Source organism: Alligator mississippiensis, chromosome 1, assembly GCF_030867095.1.
Source record: "Alligator mississippiensis isolate rAllMis1 chromosome 1, rAllMis1, whole genome shotgun sequence".
Classification (NCBI taxonomy): Eukaryota; Metazoa; Chordata; order Crocodylia; family Alligatoridae; genus Alligator; species Alligator mississippiensis.
Window position 1 is genome coordinate 451,451,833 of NC_081824.1, and position 20,699 is coordinate 451,472,531.

The 20,699-nt window shown below is 49.7% G+C and overlaps 1 long non-coding RNA gene and 1 other non-coding gene across 2 annotated transcripts; one reads left to right on the top strand and one right to left on the bottom strand.

Annotated features, from left to right (window-relative positions):
* The first annotated feature begins 2,724 nt into the window (after positions 1-2,724).
* LOC132247951 (U2 spliceosomal RNA) lies at positions 2,725-2,911 on the top strand. The gene has a single exon (XR_009459336.1). It is a non-coding gene; the product is annotated as a U2 spliceosomal RNA (small nuclear RNA).
* Positions 2,912-4,720: 1,809 nt separating this feature from the next.
* LOC132249659 (uncharacterized) lies at positions 4,721-20,239 on the bottom strand. Its single transcript, XR_009461178.1, has 2 exons — positions 19,970-20,239; positions 4,721-15,405 (listed from the first exon to the last, which is right to left on the bottom strand). It is a non-coding gene; the product is annotated as an uncharacterized LOC132249659 (long non-coding RNA).
* Positions 20,240-20,699: the final 460 nt, after the last annotated feature.

Sequence of the window (20,699 nt, forward strand, 5' to 3'; positions counted from 1 at the left end):
ACAGGTCTAAGCCCAGGGATCCCCGACCAGACGTGATGCCCGAACCAGAAAGTCCTCCTCCCGGACCCCCAGAGCCACCCGACGCCGCTGGCCCACTGAAGATCCCAGAGCCACCCGAAGACCACAGACTGCAGCCACAGAGGCAACCCAGGTGACAGTGCTGTGACCCGGCACCAGCCTCCTAGCTCCAGAAGCTCTACTGGACCAACCATCCCAAGGCACTGAGAGAGATCCTGGAGGGACCGTCAGCTTTCTGCCAGGTCCCCCCAGAGACTCTGTTCAACTACTTCAGCAGGGTCTTCTACCCCGCAGCAGAAGCCGCCGCCCCACATCCTGCAACCATCGAAGTGGACAATGCCCAGAGGACCAGGAAGCAGCATGCGGTGGTGTGGCTGGATATGTCCAATGCCTTCGGCTCCATGCCCCACCGCCACATCTTCAGCACCCTCCATGAGCTGGGCCTACTGGGTGGCATCATCGTGGTGCGAGAGCTCTGCCATGGATGCACCACAACCTTCTGTGCCACTGACGTAGAGACCACGGAGATCCTCATCCAGTTGGGGGTGAGACAGGACTGCCCCCTCAGCCCCAGCTTAGCCATGGAACTGCTCCTTTGAGCCACAGCCTGCCCCAGCAGGCTCCTCCTGTATGGCCAGAAGTTGAGTGTCCTGCCCAACACCAATGGTCTCATTCTCCTCATCCCTGATGCCACCCAGCTGCAGCAGATGCTGGACGTGATATCCAAGGCGGCCAAGTGGATGGGCCTGCGCTTCAACGTCACCAAGTGCACGTCCCTGCACATGGACAGCAGGCAGAAGAGCCGCATCCTGGACTCCAGCCTCACAGTCCAGGGCCAGGATCAGGACAGAGCTCAGGACAGAGATGAGGCACCTGCGTGATAGTAAGACCTACTGCCACCTAGAGACGCCCACCAGGCACTGGTCCAAGCAGATACCACAAGATGCCACCAATGGGATTGTGCAGGATGCCTGCAAGCTGGACTCATCACAGCACTTATCTTCTGCCAGGGGGCCAGCAGGGAACACCTTCCTCATTCCCCACGTCGTATTCATCCCAAGAGCCTCGGCGGTCCCCAAGACCCTCCTCAAGAAAGCGGATGCCAAGATCCAGTGGCTGCTCAAGAAGCAACTGCACCTGCCACTAAAAGGCCAGCAACGAGGTCCTGCACATACCCTACTGGCAGGGAGGTGACAACATCCCCCTCATGGGAGACCTCTGCAACATGGTGGTGGTCACATATGCCATTTGCCTCCTGACCTGCCCAGATGCCATGGTAAAATGTCATTGCTGCCAGCACCCTGGAGGAGATCACCCACAGAGGATCCCGAGACAGCCAACTGGATGCAGCTTGGCGACCTTCCTCAGTGGCCTGCTGGAGGAAGAGTTCAGCAGAGACAGCAAGGACTTTGCATCACCGTGGAGCCGAGCCTGCAACACCACATGCCGCCTTCAGAAACACATTGGCTGCTCCTGGATCTGGACCAAGGAGTGCCAAGAGTCTCCCTGGAACCAGCCCTGCATGCCGACCGCATCACAGTGACACCCTGCATGAGGACCTTCCTGAGCGGTTCCTGAAGGACCCCAACCGAAACAAGTAAGCTGGTGACCTGAAGGCCAAACCCAACCAGGGTAAGGTCTTTGACATCACCTTGAAGTGGGACTCCAGCAATGACTTGATACCCAGCAGGAGTGTCATGCACTTTGCAGACTGGCACTTCCTCTACCGCGCCCGCCTCAACTGCCTGCCTCTGAATGGGGCTGTCCACTTCGGCCACTGGGACAAGAGATGCCAGTGATGCGGCTACACAGCGGAGACCCTCCCCCACGTGCTGTGCAGCTGCAAGCTGCATGCCAGAGCCTGGCAGCTCCACCACAACACTGTCTAGGATCACCTGGTGAGGGCCATCCCAGCCACAGCGGGGGAGATCTCTGTGAACCGCACTGTCCTGGCCTGAGAGCCAGATGTGACCCAACAATCAGCATGAGCGAAGAGGCCAAGAAGGGCACGATCATGGACGTAACCATCCCCTTCAAGAACCGGCGCCAAGCCTTCACCAATGTCCGGGGTCACAAGCGGGAGAAGTACACCCCGCTGGCCAACATCTTGAGAGGCCGTGGCTATAACAGCACAGTCCATGTGGTCACTGTGGCAACGCTTAGACCCTGGGATCCCAGCAATGAGATCGTCCTGCGTGCCTGCTGCATCTCCCACCCCTATGCCAAACTGATGCCCTGCCTCATGGCATCAGACATGATCCACTGGTCCCACGACATCTACGTGGAGCACATCACGCGCTATCACCAGTACTCCGACCCCCCAGACCGACTGCCACTGGACTGGACTCAGGGGACCACCTGAACCTGGTGCTGCAATTGATAGACTTTGAGCAGAAGGTTCAAAAATGGACCACCCCGGTCCACTGGAAGAGGAACCCTGCAATGAGACTCTATATATTGACTGAGGAAACGGTCTTCAGCCTACTCTCTCCATTACAGACCGTTGTACTGATTTGTGTGCATCTCTCCTCTGTCTTGGTGTTGCAACCCCCCTGCCTCCCCTGTCCCCACCCCCTGGCTTAGTTGGATAACATCATATTTTTTGAAACCTAGTTGAATTCCCCTCCTCATCCCCCAACCCTCTTTTGTTAGTCCCTCCCTCAGGCGGTCTATATTTCCTTACTGGCTTTGTCATCTTTTTGGTTCATAACTCTTAACATCCACTAATAAAATTCAAATCTGTTCTTATCAGTTTAATTGCTGATAACAACCTTGATGGGAACACTGATGCATTAAAAGCATTCTTGGCACAGGGAGAGGGCCTCCAGGTTTGCTTCAACCACTCCAGGTATCAGCCTAGTATTGCAGTGCTGCTGAGCCAGATGCCTGCTCCCCTACTAGGGGAACTCCCCACTCAGATCCAAGAGCAGCACAGGCCTGGGCCTGGGGCCCGAGTCACTACTCCTGGGTGACCGCTGGGGGTGGGGAGGTGGGTCAGGCCCTATGCAAATTGGGGCCAGCCAGTTCACAGGGAGGCTGGAAGGGGCTTAGGCCAATGCATGGGTGCACACTCACCTCCCTGCCAGTCTGGCAGATGGCAGGCTGGGGCAGCCCCTGTTGCCAACAAGTACAGTGGCCTCCCTCCCTACCCCCCAGCCTCTCCAGGAAAGCCGCCTAAGACAAGATGCTGCCTTCGTCGAGCATTAGAAATCACCAGCACCAGCCAAGGCAAGAGGAGCAAGGGGGGGAAAGCCAAGCCAAGACACAAATAGCCAACCCCAAGAGCACGTAGGCATGCGACTGGCAGGAATGAAGGAACAGGCAGCACCTCACTGGTTGCCTGCCTGCCAGGAAGCCTCCCCCCAGAAATGCAACTGTGCCCTACAATGCCCCACCCCACCACACACCTGCAATGCCACCCACAGGGCCACTGACTGACTGTGGCTTTCCTGCAGGGGAACCAGGCACTGTGGGACTGCCACCCAACCACAGCCCCATCCAGAGAGCCTTCAGGCCCTGCCATGGCCAGGCCTCATCTTGGTGGGCCAGGGCCCATCTTACCCTCAGCCCTGGTCCTCTCTGACCTGACCTCACTCATCAGGCCCCCTCGGCCCCTGGCCCTGATCCACCTCTGGCCCTGGGCAGCTAATCTTGAAGGCTCATATCAGGGCAGCCGGGGTGAAACCCAGCTGTTTCCTGGCTTGCCCAAGAGGGACCCAGGAGGATGGCAGAACAGGAGAAGACAGCAGAGCAAGATCCGGGCCAGACATGAGGGTGATCAATGGAGGAGAGACCCACAGGACTGCAGTGCTTTGAAAAGGTCAGGTACCTGAGGGGAGCAGGCCATGGGAGCAAGAGGTGGTGGGAACCCCAGGGTAGGTCAAGACCAGCAAGCTCATCATGGGAACTCCCAGCAAAGATGGAGTCCAAACCCTGGTATTCAATAGTTATAGGATTTGGATGGGGTCATGGAAGGCATAGGTAATTTTACATGCACAGGTGAGACATGGATGGGATTTATCACCTTCCTTCAGTAATTTCTTTTGGGTCACCCCAGGGTTATTTTGGACAGCCCAAACTACGTAGTAAGCGAGGGGGCACTTGATTTTTTTTGTTCTAGGACTGTTTGCTTTGGGTGTGGGGAAAAAGGCTAATACTTGTCTAACAAAAATAACATGCATCATGTGCAAGGAGGAGGGATATATCCCTTGGGATTGCCAGACCTCATACACAAATAGAGCAAAAATGGGGAAAGCGGGGAAGGGGAGGGAGGAGGTGGAATCTGAGAACGAGTGTGAAAGTGATATGAAATGATCAATGGGAGACGCGCACATCTATGGAGCTGGGTAAGGGGGAAGGAAGGGTAATTGAATTGGGGTCAGGGGTGGTTATTTGTGGAATGAAGCCAGTGGCTCAGTGCATTACAAGGGATAGGGGAAGAAGGGGGTGGAAGAAGAGGTGAAGATTTGTTGTATATGGATGATGTCACTATAGTAGTTTGGGGTAGAAGGTCAGTGGAGAGAGTCTTGGGACATGTAGGGAGTGACAGGGAGGCATTGAGAGACATGGGTTACAGGTGCTGGGGAATCATTTAAAAAAAAGGGTTGGGGTACATTTTGAGATGAAGGGGAAAAGGAAGAGGGTGTGGGAGGAGTTGGGGGCATGGATACAGAAGGTGGTGGGATTGTGGGGTACAAGGGGATTATTTTGGGGGTGGGGGAAGGTGGAATTGGGCAAGCAGGTGCTGCTGCCTATTATTTTGTTTACGGGGAGGGTTCACGCTCCTTCATGGTTGCAAGTGCAATACATTTTAAAGAGAAGTTGGCATTTTTTTGCGTGGGGGGAGGGGAGAGGATGGCAAGGGGGAGATTTGTAAAACTGGTGAATTGGGGGGCTGGGGTTACTCAAAATAGAGCTTTTTCTGTAAGTGCATGTGGTGGCTGTGACTAAGGGAAGTGAAAAAGGGAGAGGGGTTACTGGGGAAATTGTTGAGACTGGGGAGAGCAGTTGTTTAGGGGTTACAGTTGTTGGCAATGAGATGGATGGATTTACAGGCTGAAGGAGAAAGAAAAAGAAATGATACATTATGCTAGGATGGGGTTTTGTTTTGTTTTTTTTATAAAGGGCAGAGGGACTAAAGAAGCTAGGCACAGAAGGGTGGGACAATGCAAAACCAGTATTTAAAGTAATAAGCAGGGGGAAGCGACAAGGTGATGGATGTAGGGGATCGATCAAGGGCATAGGTGAGAGGTTTGGAAGGGGATAGTAGGTAAAAGGTGGCATTTATTAGCAAGTAAGGGGTTGTTTTTATGGTTAAGGAATGTTTGCAGCTGGGGTATTATTAGGCATGGGGATATATGGGAAAGGAAGGGCAACTGAAGCAGTGAGTATGGCAAAATGTGAATTGGGAAGAATAGTTTGCCCCTACAGGGGACTGGATAAGAAGATTGGGGGCGGGGAGGCGGCAAGTGTGGTGTCGAGGGATGACAATTATGATAAGGGATGTGTAAGAGGTGAAGCAGTGGGGATGAAGATAAGCCAGTTGTAAATACATACATACACACTTTTGTTAAATGTGTTACAGATAACAGAAATCTTTAACATGTTGGATATATGATTTACCAATGTGTAAGGTGACATGGAACCAGGTTGTGCAAGGTATCTGTGGCTGAATGATAAAGGGTTGTAGATGCTTCTAAATCTGGAGATGGTTTTGTTGGGTTTTGTGTTGCAAGGTGGAAAGTTTGGTTGAGGTTGGGCATTTTAAATTCGTTACCTTATTAATAAAAGAAAACCTGTAAGCATCCTGGTGGCACATGAAAATTATTGCATCTGGGACAGAACGTTTTAGGGAAAGGAAGGCATATAGTGTCTTTTGGGAGAGGCATGCAGAGGAATTAGCATGGAAGAGACAATTAACAGAACTGCGCTTTCAAGCCAGAGCAGACTCCCATGAAAGAGGGCTGTTTTAAGAACGTTCAATGATGTAATTGAACTGGAGGACATCCAACATTGTCTGGAGGCTAAAGGAAAAAGAGAGTCCTTTGGGTGGACAGAGCTTTCAATAAGAACAAAATATGGACCGGTTCACGGAGAGCTGGAATGGCAAGAGATCATTGAGGAATCAAACATCTTCCTTCCAGCTTCTGTTTGGGTCCCCATAGGGAATATATCTATTATTTTGGTCAACCAAGGTGACATAGTAAATATAATGGACCAGGGCCCATTGAAACATGTTGTCCATTGACAATAAGTTGCTGATGCAGTGGGATGGGGTATAGGGCAGGGGTATGCAAGGCTGAAGTAATGTGCAAAAACATGGTGGGAGGAGGGGCACAATTTTGAAGAGTGCCCCCACTCATAAGGAAGGAAATGTCAGAACGGGAGGGAGAGAAGATGGAAGGGGACAGCAAGTCCCTGGTATCCCTTCAGAGGATGGAAACATTCAGTATGCGAAGGAAGATGGCTGGGAGAGTATTGGAGCTCAGGACAAAGATGAATTTATTTGAGGAAGTAGAGAAGCTGGCTACATCAACTGTAGAAATTGTTGTAGAGCAATGGACAGCCACAGTAGAGGAGAGGGAGGCAGGAGAAAAAAGTGACAGGAAGTGCAAGGGGCATGGGGTTAATTGGTGTAAGTAACTATTTGGAAATTCTTTTGGGCAGGGAAAGCCTTTGCTGGAAACATCATGCAACCAACCAAAGAGTGAAAGTGGGGATACCAAAGCAAAAACGGGAAGAACAAGAAAAGAGGAGTGAGAAGGGAAAAGATATAGGGGAAGAAGCAAGACTGACAAATGGTGTAAGTGAAATCAGGAGGAGAGTCGGGGTGGGGGCAGCTTTTCTAATAGCCCGTCAGCTATTGTAAGCTAGGCTTAAGCAACAGGGATGTGGAGGGTGGGGGTTGAGAAGAAATGGAGGTATGAGGGGGGAGGGAGGAGGACACTTGGGGAGTAAGACAGGGGAATGCATTTCATATTGTGGAACATGAGAAATTTGCTGAGATGGAGGTAAATGGGAGCAGATTAAGAGGGTTCTAAAAGATAAAGGACGTGCTAGTCCTTCAGAAGCATAGGATAGGATGAGGAAAAAAGGTGCTGGGAATATGGGGAGGGAGAGGTTTGTCTAAGACAGGGAAGGTAAAGCTAATCAAGTCTGTGATCTTACCGATCCTGCTGTTCATAGGGTGGGTATACCCTCCATCGTGGAGGCAAGCGAGGAGGATACAAAGGGAATTGTGTGTGTGTTTCTGGGGAAGTAAGGGAGAGAGGGTAGCACGTAGGGAGCTTTATAAAGCGGGGGAGCTAGGGGGATGGGGTTTTCCAGAGATGGAAACGTTCATATATGGGCACAGGGTGGCGGCATTAGACAGGGAGGCACGGAGAGGGGAAGGAATAGTGGGGAAATGGGTAAAGTACTGGGGAGGTAGAGTTTTGAGGGAATGGGGGATATTTGGAGAAAGGTGGACAGGCATGTGGGCAGGGAAACCATCACAGCACATGGATAGGCTGGCGGCATTTGTCAGGGCAAAGGGTTTGGTAAAACGGGATGGAAGGATTACAAAAGGCGAGGGTAATTTTCAATGCAATTAGGGAGGAAGATGGATTAACGGATGTGGGGAATTTGGTATGGGAACAGGTGAGAGAGGTGTGGAGGGGAATAGAAGACACAAGGTGGAAAGGGTTTCACAGGGAAATAGCGTGGTGTATAGTTAGGCGGGTGCTATCAGTCAGAGAAGTACTACACCGATAGAGGCTGGTGAGATCGGCAGAAAGCCCGGGGGAGTTCTGTACAAAGGAAGAAAATGGTTTTTGGGAGTGCACGTCTGCAAGAAGGGTATGGGGAAGAGTAGGGAAGTTTCTAAGGGCAATAGGGTGGGCACAGGGGGTGTCCTATGAGACCGCAGTGTATGGACCAGTGAAACAAGGCAATGGGAAGTGCGGGTGATTTTGATGGGGATGAGGGTGCCATTATGGAAAGTGAGGTGTTTGTTGATAGGGAAGGGGGTATGCTTTACACAAAGGGAATGCGTACAGCTGGGGTATTATGAGATTAAAGACTACATGAAGGGAAAGGGAGAAAAGGGCAAAGGGAGTAGGGCATGGCAAGGCATTCGGTGGCAGGAATTATTCCAGCCGGCCGGGATAGGGAGGAGGGAAAGAAAAAGCATCGGGAAGTAGGGAAAGGAAATGCGTCAGGAATCAGGGAAGGTGAAAACCAAGTGAGGAAAACAGTAATACTGAAACAAAAACGAGTTGTGTATGCTATAAATAAAGACGTGTGGAAAATGTGGTAAAGGCAAATAAAAAGAAGGGAAATACGAGACCACAGGGAAATATTGTGTAAAATGTGAGGATGCATTATAAATGTTGAAAGTGTCCCAAGAACCTGTATGAGAGAGCAAAATGTATTGTCATGGATTGCATTGATGATTATGTAAGAGGAGGATCTGGTGATCCAATTGTGAAGAAATTGTGATGGAGAAAGGAGACAGGAAGTTCCCACGGTTGTGTCATGCATTATTGATTCATGTATGATATTGTTTATTGTGAGATATTGACAAAAGGAGGCGGTGTGGAGAGATAAAGAAATATTTAATATTTCCTTAATAAAAAAATAGAAGGCAGAAAGCGTGCTGTACAGCCTACATGAAGATCAAAACATCCTCTAGCAAGAAACAAGTCACGGGGCATGTCATTAGAAAGAGCATTAAGGCAAAGAGCAGCGAATAGCGAGGCAGCAGGAATAACCTAAAGGCACAGTAGGGATCACCATTAAGATGGCTGCATTACCATGCCCACATCCCTCCTCTCAACATCCCATGGTGAAATCTTTGCATGGCTTCCACAGATCATCCCCTTCTCCACAGGGGCATTCTGATCAGGGTACCACTTCTTCCTCAAAAGATGGAAAGACAGAGCTGGCAGGGACCACAAGAGGTCCTCTAGTCCAGCCCCTGCCCAAGGCAGGGTCATCTCTATCCACGGTACCATATTACTACTAGAACTAAACCAATGGCATTGTCACACACCCACAAATCACACGACCCCAAGATGTCCTTTTGCTTCGCCTGTGGCAATAGTAACCCATGTCCTCCTTCTGCAAGGGTTGTTAAAAGATGCTGAATGGCACACAAGGAAGAGGTCCATGCCTCTGCTACAAGAAGGCACTCATCCCCACAATCTGTACCCATCTGACCAAGGGGTAAAACTTCTTCCTGACCTCAAACTGGGTGACCAGCTTGACCCCGAGCAAAGGGGCAAGTCCCTCTAGCCAGGAACCTACAGGTTTTACTTGAGGAAGGAGTATTGGCAGTCTCCAGCCTTGGTGACAGTCGCTCAACGCTCCTGAGGAAGGAATATGCCTACCACAACACACAGCAAAGGACAAAGAAAAGAGTCTTTCCCAGCCTCATGCTTCTGGGCTTCACTGGTTGCCTCATGAGACACAAGCAGAGTAAAGCATAGGCACAGTTACTCCTAGATCATTCCTGATCAATGTTTACCCGACCTCTTTTTCAACACCCCCAGTGATGAAGGCTCCACAACTTCCCTCAGCAGTCTAGTGTACTGCTGCGCCCTTTTAACAGCCAAGTCCTTACACCTATCCAACAGTAGCAAGACCAGCCCTCTGTTCACGGGACATGAATAAAACAAACCAAGCCTTTCCTGTGGCCCTCTTGATGACATCCAGGTCAGTCCCGAATGCCCTGCCCCACTCCACAGGCATTAAGAGGCACTGGAGCACAACTTCACCTCAAGCTCTCCCTCCTTGACCTCATCCTCTACCACCCGCTCTCATGACAAACTGCTCAGTTCCTTTCCTTCAGCACTATGCACATACTGCTGAGACATCAGCACTGTGCGCCACCATTCCCACATATTCCTAACACAGATTTACATTGCCCGCCACCCCTTACAAGAGCTCTCTACAGCCCCTACACTCCTCCAACCACATATTTGTATTTCCAGAAGACCCATCATTACACAACATTTCTCCATACCCACCACCCCTTTTAGCATGAAGTGGTCAATAAAGCCCAAGGGTAAAACATCTTGGGCACCATCTAAAATACAAATAAAAGCATGACCACTCCTGTGCCACTCTCCACCCTTGTCTTCACTCTCTCCCTTTCAAATCAACCCTTTAAAAATGCCATCCACAGGGATGGGCCAGGAACCACTGAGAGTATGACAAAAGCCAGCAGAGGCCTACCGTTTCTGGTCTGGCTTCTGTTAGACTAGGAAGTGGCTTCAGGAGCTTGACTGCCTGGATGGCCTCATTGAGCCCAGGTGGGACCAGGCTTCTGCTCTGACCTTGCTGAGATGCCACCTGCTCAGGAGATAAGATCAGATTGAGAACCTGCAAGTCCAGGGCCCTGATCTGGCCTCCTTACAGTATATCCAGGAATTGTGCTAGAAGTGGCGGCTTTTGGGCTAGCCTTCTTTGGGTGGCTCTGACAGAAGGCTCATACATTTTCTGCAGGTTGCTAGAAATAGTCTGCCAGTCCATAACCTTGCCAGTCAAACACATTAATACCATTTCCTCCCTAACTTCTGGTTGTCAATGGTGATTTTTTGAGTTGGAATTCCTTATGCCCCCAGCCAAAGAGGATGGTTTGGGGACTGCCAGGAATAGGTTGTCTTTGTGCATAGCTTTGCCAGGGAGATGTAGAAGACAGGGTGGGCACGCAGAACATCAGATAGCTACAAGCAGAAGGACACCATGTTGGTGACTGCAGAGATGGCATAGAGTCCTAGATACCCAAGACCTTGTTTGACAGAGTTGAGGGGTGGCTTTCAGGTATTAGGAAGAGAGCGATTCTTTACTCCTACAATGGACGTGGAGCCCCCCCCCCCCCCCGAGCACTGTTTGTAGCCTAAAACTAGACCTTCTTGGCAGGCTAGTGGTGGTGCTTCACGTCATCATGTATTCATTGCAAGTGGGTTCCCAGTTCTGTGACTACAGGGGTGGAGATGTTGGACAGGGCTGTGGGGAAGTAGGGATGAAACCCACACTTGGCATCAAGGGGCTGCACTGGCTGGGTGACAGATCCAAGTTGTTGTATGCAGATATAGACACGGGCAGGAGCACAAGCCAGTCATGGTGATGGCAGTTAAGGAAGCCTCATTTAGCATTGCTCCAGCACCTGGTTCTCCCTTGTCTGCCAGTGTCAGACAGACTAGAGCTCCTGCTCTACCCCCAAAAGGGACAGGAAATCCCACATGTTGGACATGAACAGAGGGCCCAAGACTGATACAGTACAGGTAAGCACCCCATGCAGCCAAAACAAATGTCCCAAGTTACTGGATCCAAGTTGAGTGGGATGCCCACAATGGACTACTCCATTGTAATGGGGTTCACCCTGTGCCTCACTAGGAGGCACCTCTCTTTGCAGAAACACTTGTCCATTAAGTTGTCCATAGCACCCAAGCCCACAAGGACTGACAGCTGTACTGCTAACCAGATGGCATGGGCAAGGTCCTTTTGCTCCACAAGACTAGCAGAGGCCCAAAGCTCACAGCTGGTTGTTCTAGGTCTCCCACAGATACAGTTCCCTGGATTTCTAGAGCAGTAGATCTTCCTGGGGCACCAGGAGACCTGGGATTGTGGTGTGGGGTCCCCTCTCATGGCCATCTTTTCCACACACTCCTCTGGAAGGCAGTGGTAGATCCACAAAGAGCTTGGGGCCCTTGACTGAGCTAGCAGGGGACTCAACAGGAACAAGTTCATCCTTCAGCTCCTCACTAAGCCTCTGGCAGAATTGCCACAACTTCAATCACCTCATTCCACTTGAGGCCAGGGGCCTACCACTGACGTGAGCCACTGTGGGCTTTAGCTGGCTGCCATGCTGAACATTTTAGGGGGCTATTTTGGCAGAGATGAACTGCAAGGGGTGGGCAGGTGCCTATGGGACTTCTTCCCTGTAAGGCTTGGATGGACAATTTGAAAGACTGAAGCCCTCGAGGAGCAAGGAAGCCCAGGTCAGGACTTCTCCCTGCAAGCAGGCCAACCATTAGTCCCATCTTGGCCTGGTCTGTGGAACAGATGATGGGGCACAGTGGAAAGAGCAGGCAACACTGATCCAGGAATCCCAAAACACTTCTTTGGATCTGGCTCAAGTGCACTGGGAGTGGGACTTGTGGTAGCAGCAGCAGTCTTCTGACAGCAGGGCCCCAGCCAAGGCTCGATTGTTGCTTCATCTCTTGGGGATGGTTTTGCTCAGCATTTGCCAGGCTCCAGCTTTAGCCTGTGCCCCTTCCAGGCAGTCCAACAGCTCTGGTTTTTCCCCTCTAGCTGTTCAAACAGTGCCTGGAGCTGCTGAACTGCCTGCTGGAGATGGGCAATCATTTCTTGGGATTCAGGGGGTTGGAGGGCTTGCAGGGATTCTCGGGCAGAACGGAGTTTGTATTTCTACTTTGGGTCCTGCCCCACAGCTCCAAAAAGACTGGTCCAGGTAAAAGGTTGGGACCGAGGCATTGGTGGTCTGGCCTAATGATTGGATACTTGAAGCATGGAGGGCAGTCCAAAGTGGTTACCTAGGGACTGGGGGTATCAGGGGGTCGGTACTGGAACTGGAAGCCGCTGTCAAGATGGAACAGGGCCAAAAGCTGCAGCCAGAGACAAGGTACTCCCTGCATCTTCTTCCAGGGTACCCACAGATTAGTCCAATTGGTAGGCATCCTAACTGGTCCCTAGCATGATGTTCTCCCACATTCATTTGCACAGTGATCCATGTCTGAGCCAAGGCTGAGGTAAGCCTCACTACCCTTCATGTATCTCATGGGCTCACCCGGGATCCTGTTACTGGGGGCCATAAGTTTCTCTTTCCAGAGGTGATGATGTATATGGGCACCTTGGACTGGAGGGGAACAAAAGCTCTGTTCAGTCAGCTGCCTCTCAGCTGTTGTCCAGCACCTGCAGGAGTTCATCAAGTCACCCTCAGAAGCCAGGAGGTTTAGCTTTTGGTCCTGGGCCCTTGGTAAGCCTCCAATGGTGGGACTTGGGAGGCAGCCTCATTTCAAGTTCGGAACAGCATTTCACCATTATGATCAGGAAGTGACAGTGTAGTTGTTGTAGGCCTTGGGGACCATGTGTGGAAATCTGGCCTGATATCCCAGCTCCTGGAAGACGCATGGCTAAGGCACTGAGCCAGAGGCCTGCACTGATCTCCACATGGACACCTTGCCGTCTCGGTGCTGTCGTAGGTCATCAGCAGCCAAGGTGCATTCAACAGCCCTCGCTGGACATGAAAGCTTTCTGGTTCAGGCTACAATCCACCCATTCACTGCCCAGTCCATGATCTGAGCTGTGTTGTGGCCCAGCATATTGTTTACATTTAAATATGGTGGAGCAAAGGGTGATGGGCCCTTCAGGGATGCAGATGGTCAGGCTCACTGTTTTTGTGGATGAGCCAGGTCATTACCTTCTTCCAGGACTTGGCCATGCAGCCAGAACTTCCATCAGGTGGCCAGAGACATCAGCACAAGGCCGTCTGGGTCCCACTTCGTTAGCTGGACTCAGTGCGGTCTTGGTCTGGAGCTGTAGTCCATGTCCTGCTCTAACCTCCACCTCTTCCAGCAATAAGCTTAGCTTGGCAGACAGCTTGAGGGTAACTGGCAGCAAGGGTCCCCGAGGCAGGTCTGTAGATCACATTGACAGGCAGCAGCCTTCACCATTGAGGACACCACCATAGTAGGCAGTCTCTCCTGCAGGGACTGTGCAAGATAACCTGGGACCCACCAGATCTCACTGCCTCAGGGAAGACTGAACAGTCCAGTTTCTGGATCCCAGAGCTGGTTGCTGATGTGCAGGCCAGAGCTGTGGTCAGTAACTGGAGCCACACAATGACAGGTGCAGACAGTGGACCTTGCACAAGTTGGTATTGGGGATACTATGGGCTTATGCTGATCTAGAGCAGCATAATCTACACACTACCAAGCCATAGCCTGGAAAAAAAAGAAGGAAGTCTCTTGGTTGCGGCCAACAGTAATGCGCTAGACAAGGAACAAGGAGTTGTCTCTTGGAACGTGTTAATAGTAGCTGAAGGCAACAGCTGTAGTGCCCCACCACCTATTTTTATATAATTAGCCAGTTGGTCTCCAAGTGATAAGGTGTTCTTGCTAACCCCATATGGTAATCCTCCCTTCGGGCCCATCATGGCCATTTGCAATTCTTATGCCATACTACAATAGCATGGCTCAAGCAGGAGGCGTCCAAACTGTTTCTAGGAGACCAAGTGAGCCTTACAGATATTACCATTGTTTCATCAGTCAAGGAAAGGAATAAATCAACTCATCCAACTAAGCCAAAGCAAATAGAGCAAATGGCCTAAATGATGGCATACTTAAGTAGACCATCCCAATACACAGCATCATGCCTTTGGCTTGAATGCCTTAGTAACAGCAACTGATCTAACCAGATGCATCTGTTAGAGGAAAATATATTTACCCACGTGTCCAGTTCCTTGGAACAAAGCTTTTTTCTTTTCCATAATTCTAGCAGCTTTGTCAGCATGGACCATAAGTCAGAGGCGAGAAGAACACACAATAGGTGCAGGCAACAGCAGCGTTCCACGATGGTGTGGGGAAAGATACAGTTCTGGAAGGGAGGGTTCTGCATCTTGCTCAGAAAGGTGAAAACCCCACCTAACTGACACCTTCACAATCCATACAAGAACTGCTTTGCTTCAGTTCCAAGAGGTTCCAGGGAAACCAAGCAATGTCAATAAAAACAGGTCACAGCCTTTGCGATGGTACTGGAACAAGCTGTCTCTAAACACAGGGCACAGACTACAAGGGAAAGTTCGAGAACTTCCCAGATTCTAAGCCAGCTGCTGCCAGTGCGTGCTACCTCCCTCCCAAGTTTCCCCAGTTGGTGCAAGTGAGAATTTGTTGTGCACTTGTGGGTTGCTGGACATGCACTGCAACAAGCATGTGTTCTCTTGCTTTGGCATGTAACAATAAGGCATCAGACTGAACAGGTCACCTGCTCCTTTTCTCCACTGAGGGGTGGCAATTATGGGAGCCATGACTGTACCTTAAGTCTTTGTCCAAGCCTGCAAAAGAAGTCCTGATCCCTGAAGGGCTGCAGGCTCATCTCTTCACAGCCTGACAAGTCCCAAGGTTTGGGGAACAGGTGGCTGGCCCACTGCTGGAGAGAAGAGCAGTTGCATGCGACTGGTCTCTTGTTACAAAGGCACCTGGGATGGCTGTCCATCTTCCACTGCCTTAGTTAAGCAACAGCTGACAATTCTTTGGTCAGTCTGTTCCATGAAGTTTCCAACTTCCAGCAGACTGCAGACTTCCCAGGTCTCTTCACCCAGCTTCAAAAGCCTATTCTGCAACTCCCACTTCAGCAGTTCAGGCCTGACTTCAAGCTGCGAGGCTAGAGATGGAAAGAGAGAAAAAGAGACAAGTGTGTCAGTAGCGTTAAGGTGGTTGTTACAGCCTTATGAATGCATGAAGCAAAGGAACTTTATGCCTATGAAGCTAAATATACTACAGGTTTTAGTGGCCACAAACTGGGACTCACTTCACTGGCCATGGCCAGAAGCAGTCAAGTCTGTTTTGTATCCAAGATCCGAATCATCCCAACCAGCAGAGCAATGCCCAGGCTTTCAATACATGAACAATACAGGTGCAAAGTTCAGATGCGGATGGACATTGCCCAGACACAGGATTTCTGTTTTGGGCTCACTGTAGCACCACTATGGGCATGTGTGTACACGTGTTTTACAATCAATACGTTATAGTACATATATTATTAATATGTTACAGAAAATTGTATCTTTCTACAAGGAGTACATGTATAGTCCTCCCCCGCCATAGAGAAAAAGCATTACGTGTTTTCACAAGATTTTGCACATGTACCAAACTACCTACTCCTGGACAATAAATGCAGTGCTCTAGGATGCTTGTACACATGCCAAAACTAGCCTTCAAAAGTGGCTTAATTGCCCTTTTGCACCACTTTAGTGGTGTTGCCGTTTACACACTTGGCAGCACATCGCACTTTCATTTCATGACAATGTACATTTTAAAGCAAAATATGCTGTGAACAGTATAGAAGGAGAGGAATTCAAGGCAGGTATTTCAGGGCACCTTATGAAATACACCTCTCCTTTGAAAAGAGCTGCTAGGTACTTGGTTTCACTGGGCCCCAGGGGCAGTTGTAAGATCTGTAAAGGTGGCAGGGGAGGGGGAGGAGGGGCTGCCACGTCGCTCCATAACACAATGACTGTTTCTACAAATGATAAAGAAACTAAAAGCCTTGCTAATATGCTATGGGTCCAACCCAGCCTGGCCACAGACGGAGCAGCTCTCTACACTCCCACATACGCATCCCTGAGACCCTCTGCAGGGCCCCAAAATGCCTCCCTCTGCCCTTTCTGCACTGCCCTGCCACCTGCAGTGCCCCTTGCCTCTTCCACCCACCATCCCCTCTCACTCCAAGTCCTGCCCTGCCTTCTCTCCATCCCATAAATCCACTATATCCTGCACATATGCATCCCACCATATCCCAGCTCTCCGGACTCCTCACTGCCCACCCCCAGCTCACTGAGCCCTCCCAAGCATTCAAACCTCATTGTAGCTCCTCATATCCCCTGGCTTCCCCCCTGCCCACAACCCCTTTTCATCCACCCAAAGTCTTCTCCTGCCTCCCAACCTCACCCCCCAGCACCTGCACACCTCCCTATACCTGCAGTGCCCCAATCCTTCCTCCCTATGGGGCCTCCTGCCCCCCAAAGTCCCCTCATGCTAGTGACCAACCCTCATCCTGCAGATGCTCATGGCCTTGCAAGTCCCTTCTCTAGAAAAAAACAAACAAACAACTCTCCCAAGCCCTTTCCTTCAGAGACCCTGACCATGAGGCATGTGGGGACAGGACTTCCCCCTCCCCCCACACATCCCCCCCTCCTCCTTACACTAGGCCAACTGGCTTCTCTGCTCCACAGACAGAGACTAAGCTATCTCTGGTATCCCAAAGGTATCCGACAAGCAGCATCCCTACTGGGAGAATCAAATCCACCCATCCACCTCTGCCAGGCAGCGTTTGCATTATAGCTCAAAATACCACCTTTCCCTTCTATACGGCATGTGGGGGGCAAGGAGGTGTGTATGGGGCTTGGTTGGGAAGTGGTTGTGTGGGGGGTGTGCAGGAAGTTGTACGGGGTGTGGGCATGGTGGGTGGGGAAAGACTATGGATGTGTGAGACCATACAGGACGAGTCCCCAGACAACCCCAGACCCTAGATCTGCATTCAGGGGCAGACGGTGTGGACACATTGGCAAGATAGCATGCAGCTCCAGACATGGGCATGATAATTAGGGGCTCCTCCAAGGGAGGAGGCAATGGGCCCAGTTTGAATTTCTTGGAAAAATACATTTCTCCCTCTCCACATATATAGCAACATAGCATCTATCATAAGCTTCCCTTTACATACCTTACAAACAATTTGAACTCCTACATAGCCATTACTACCAATGCACCCATCTCCCTCATACCCACCCACAGACTTTATCCTAGTTCAAAAGCAGGAAAAGCTAAGAGACTATTTGGGTTTCACATTGGCCCAGGACCTTTTTGCTTTCTGGTACTGTTGCTGCTGTGGTGCAAGACCCAATTCTCAGTCACTCATTGGCAGGTTATGTGGAGCAATATAAAAGTGAGTAAGGAGGAAGTTGATTTTCATATTTCAAATAGTCAAAGGACTTTCCAGCTTCTTAACACATCACCCATTCCAAGCCTTCCTCAAACAAAGACGAAACAAAACAAACAAAAAACCAAAGCCCAATCCTTCAGCTTTAACAAGCAAAAGCAGGGCTCTTCCCCTCATAACACAAGCCCAGCCCTTTCTCCTTCCTAGCTATTAAAGCCACCCCAACCACCTCCCTTATGCTCTCTCAGCTAGCCCCTTCACTGTTTCCACCTGCAGGGCCACCCAGGGGCCTGATCCTCTCCACCTGCACCTCATCACCAATTCAGGCTGTCTGCACCTCTTAACTCACGTGGTCCCTTTGGAGAATTGCAGTAATACTTCTTGCTCATTATTGGAAGTCCAATACTATGTGCTCAGTGTATTTTCTCTGGGAAATTTGAGTCACACTCATTCATTAGGGGTTATTTGGCCTCTAATTTACTTCTGGCTAATGTCACACACATTACAGATTGACTAATGACCTGCTGTAGTCTCATGGCACACCTTAAATGAGCTGGTAATTCAAACACATTTCCTGACCACCTACTCCACAGCACAAGGGGCTAGGACCCTCAATCCAAACTGGCAGAAGGAATAGGTATATTCCTAAGATTCCTCCTGTACAAATTAGAAATTGCAAAGGCACAGCTCATCTGGTCCCCTTCTGCTACTGCTCGAATGTCTCCCTTAGGCTAGTGTCCCACTCGCACCCAAGAACATTTGTTAGCAGTTCCTACAGCTGGCCAATACAAGGCTGTGGTTATCTACCACAACTGAACACAATTGAAGTCAGGGCAGTCACTGTAAACTTTCTGGATCAAAGCAATTAGCTCCCAACTCTTTTCAACAAGAGGCTTCCACTCAGTGGGGATCTTTCAGCTATGGCAACAAAGGCAAAGCAAAGGACCTTTTCCTTTATGTGCCAGATGTTTGTGCTGTACGAAAGGAAGTGTTTTTAGATTTTCCAGCAAGAACATGGAGATGACAAATTGCTATTTCCATATAGAATAAGGCCTTCAGTTTTCTCAGACAATAAATGTGTCTTCTAGTGCACATGCACTGCCACCAAGAACTATCTTTTTAACAACTTTAATCTCATGACATGGTGTAGCTGAGGTGATCCTTGAACAACAGCAGTCACTAAAGCACAGTTTAACCAGGTACAGCACAAATTCTGCAGCCTGGACCGTTTGCTTGCTCATTATGATGGTTTTCTATAGCTGGTTTATGAACACTTCGTTTATCAGCATGTCACAGGCAGAAGCAGCATCTTATCTAAGAATTTATAAGCACGTTAGATGGAATTGTTTTTAAATCGTTACTAGCACAGTAACCCATTAGCCTTTTTGGAGCTCATGTCATTTCTAATAGATTCTTTATTAAAAGTTCTCCCAATAATGTACTAATCCTCTGTAACGTGTTAAAAGTTGAAACTGTAATACAAGCAGTAAGGCCCAAAGTGAAAAAAAATCAGTATATCTGGCATATCCATTGAAGAGTCCCTTTTTTGTTCCCTGAAAATAGGGGGCAGGAGTGAACAGCAAGAGACTTTCCTGAGGTTTTACTTACAATATGCATTCAGCATTGTCCACAGAAACTGCTTATACAAATGACCTCTTTTTACCTGACTATGTAAGGGTCACTCTACTCATGTTTTCCATGCTTGACTCTGGTTATGTGCTAGAAGGGTAACTAAGAGTATTCCTGATCTGCACCCTCATTAGTATGCATGTTTCAGGAGGGGGCTTCTCACACCTTTTCTCACTGTTTGTGGCCTTGGGTTTACTGTTTGAGGTCTAAAACAGGCTATTGTAAAGGGCAGGTGGATCAAGTTGTGTGTCCACTGGCCTTCTCTGCCAAATCAGTGACACCTGTAGGCACACACCAGTTGGTAACACAAAGTTAGACAAGGGTCACTGATGGGTCAGCCCTCCTCTAAGCAGTGCCAGGTCTGCAATGGGGTAACCCTTCATTTTTATAGAAAGCTGCTATGTAAGTGGGAGAAAGAGGAGAGATCCCAGACAAGAGTCACTTCCTGGGTGGTCTTTTTAAGTCAATAAAAATCCCTGTAGTGGGTCCAGGGCTAAACCTGATACTTCCTGTTGCTAATGTGCGGGCCAGGAGCAATCCAGGGCCCTTTTGTGCACGCAGGCTGTGGCCAGCAGCCCGGGCACACGGGATCAGAGAAAACAGGCAGCAAGCTAGAATTAGTCACAGACACTTAGTGGTTGATTTAAGATTGTTTACTTACACCAAAGATGGTCACAGTGTAGGCTGGACAGTTTTCCAGGCACAGCTCCACTTAAATGCTTGTTCAAGGACTACAACAAGCTCGGTATCTCCTACAGATGTGTCAAAGCTCCATGGATCCGTCTCCTTTGCACGCAGGGAGGGGTACATCTAGGAATCAATCAGCAACGGGAAGAGGCCAGAGGCTGATCAGACCCCTGTTGCCTTTTAAGAAATGCATTGGGTCCAAAAGGATCCACAGTACTTAGAGATCTTCACACAAAACAACAAATTCTCTTTCTCTCCAACTTGGACAGAAACCACCCAAGCTTCTTATACGGCTAGCAATCCAATCACTAGCCGCCACGTGTGCATAATTTAACACAAACCAATAATGTGGCTCGAATTCTAATACAAATGGCAGGAACTCTTTGCAACAAGCATTTCTCAGATGCAAAGAAGAAATGTACACTGTAAAGAAAGCTGCAAATTTGGTGGGAAAATAATTTAGCAGTGCCAAAGCACACACAAAACAAAAATCACAACTTTGGGTTGTGACAGCTAAATGAGCTGAAATTCTGTGCGCTTGCTGTTGAAGGTGGTCAGGGTCCAAAAGGACTGTGGTTTCACAGACAGGCTGAGGAGGGCCAGTAGTGGAGTAGGGCCAAGTCCTGGTGGTGATGACCCAGTGGGGATGGTCAGAGCAGCATTCCCCAGTAGTGCTCTCCAGTGTCTAGAGCAGTGCTGCCCTG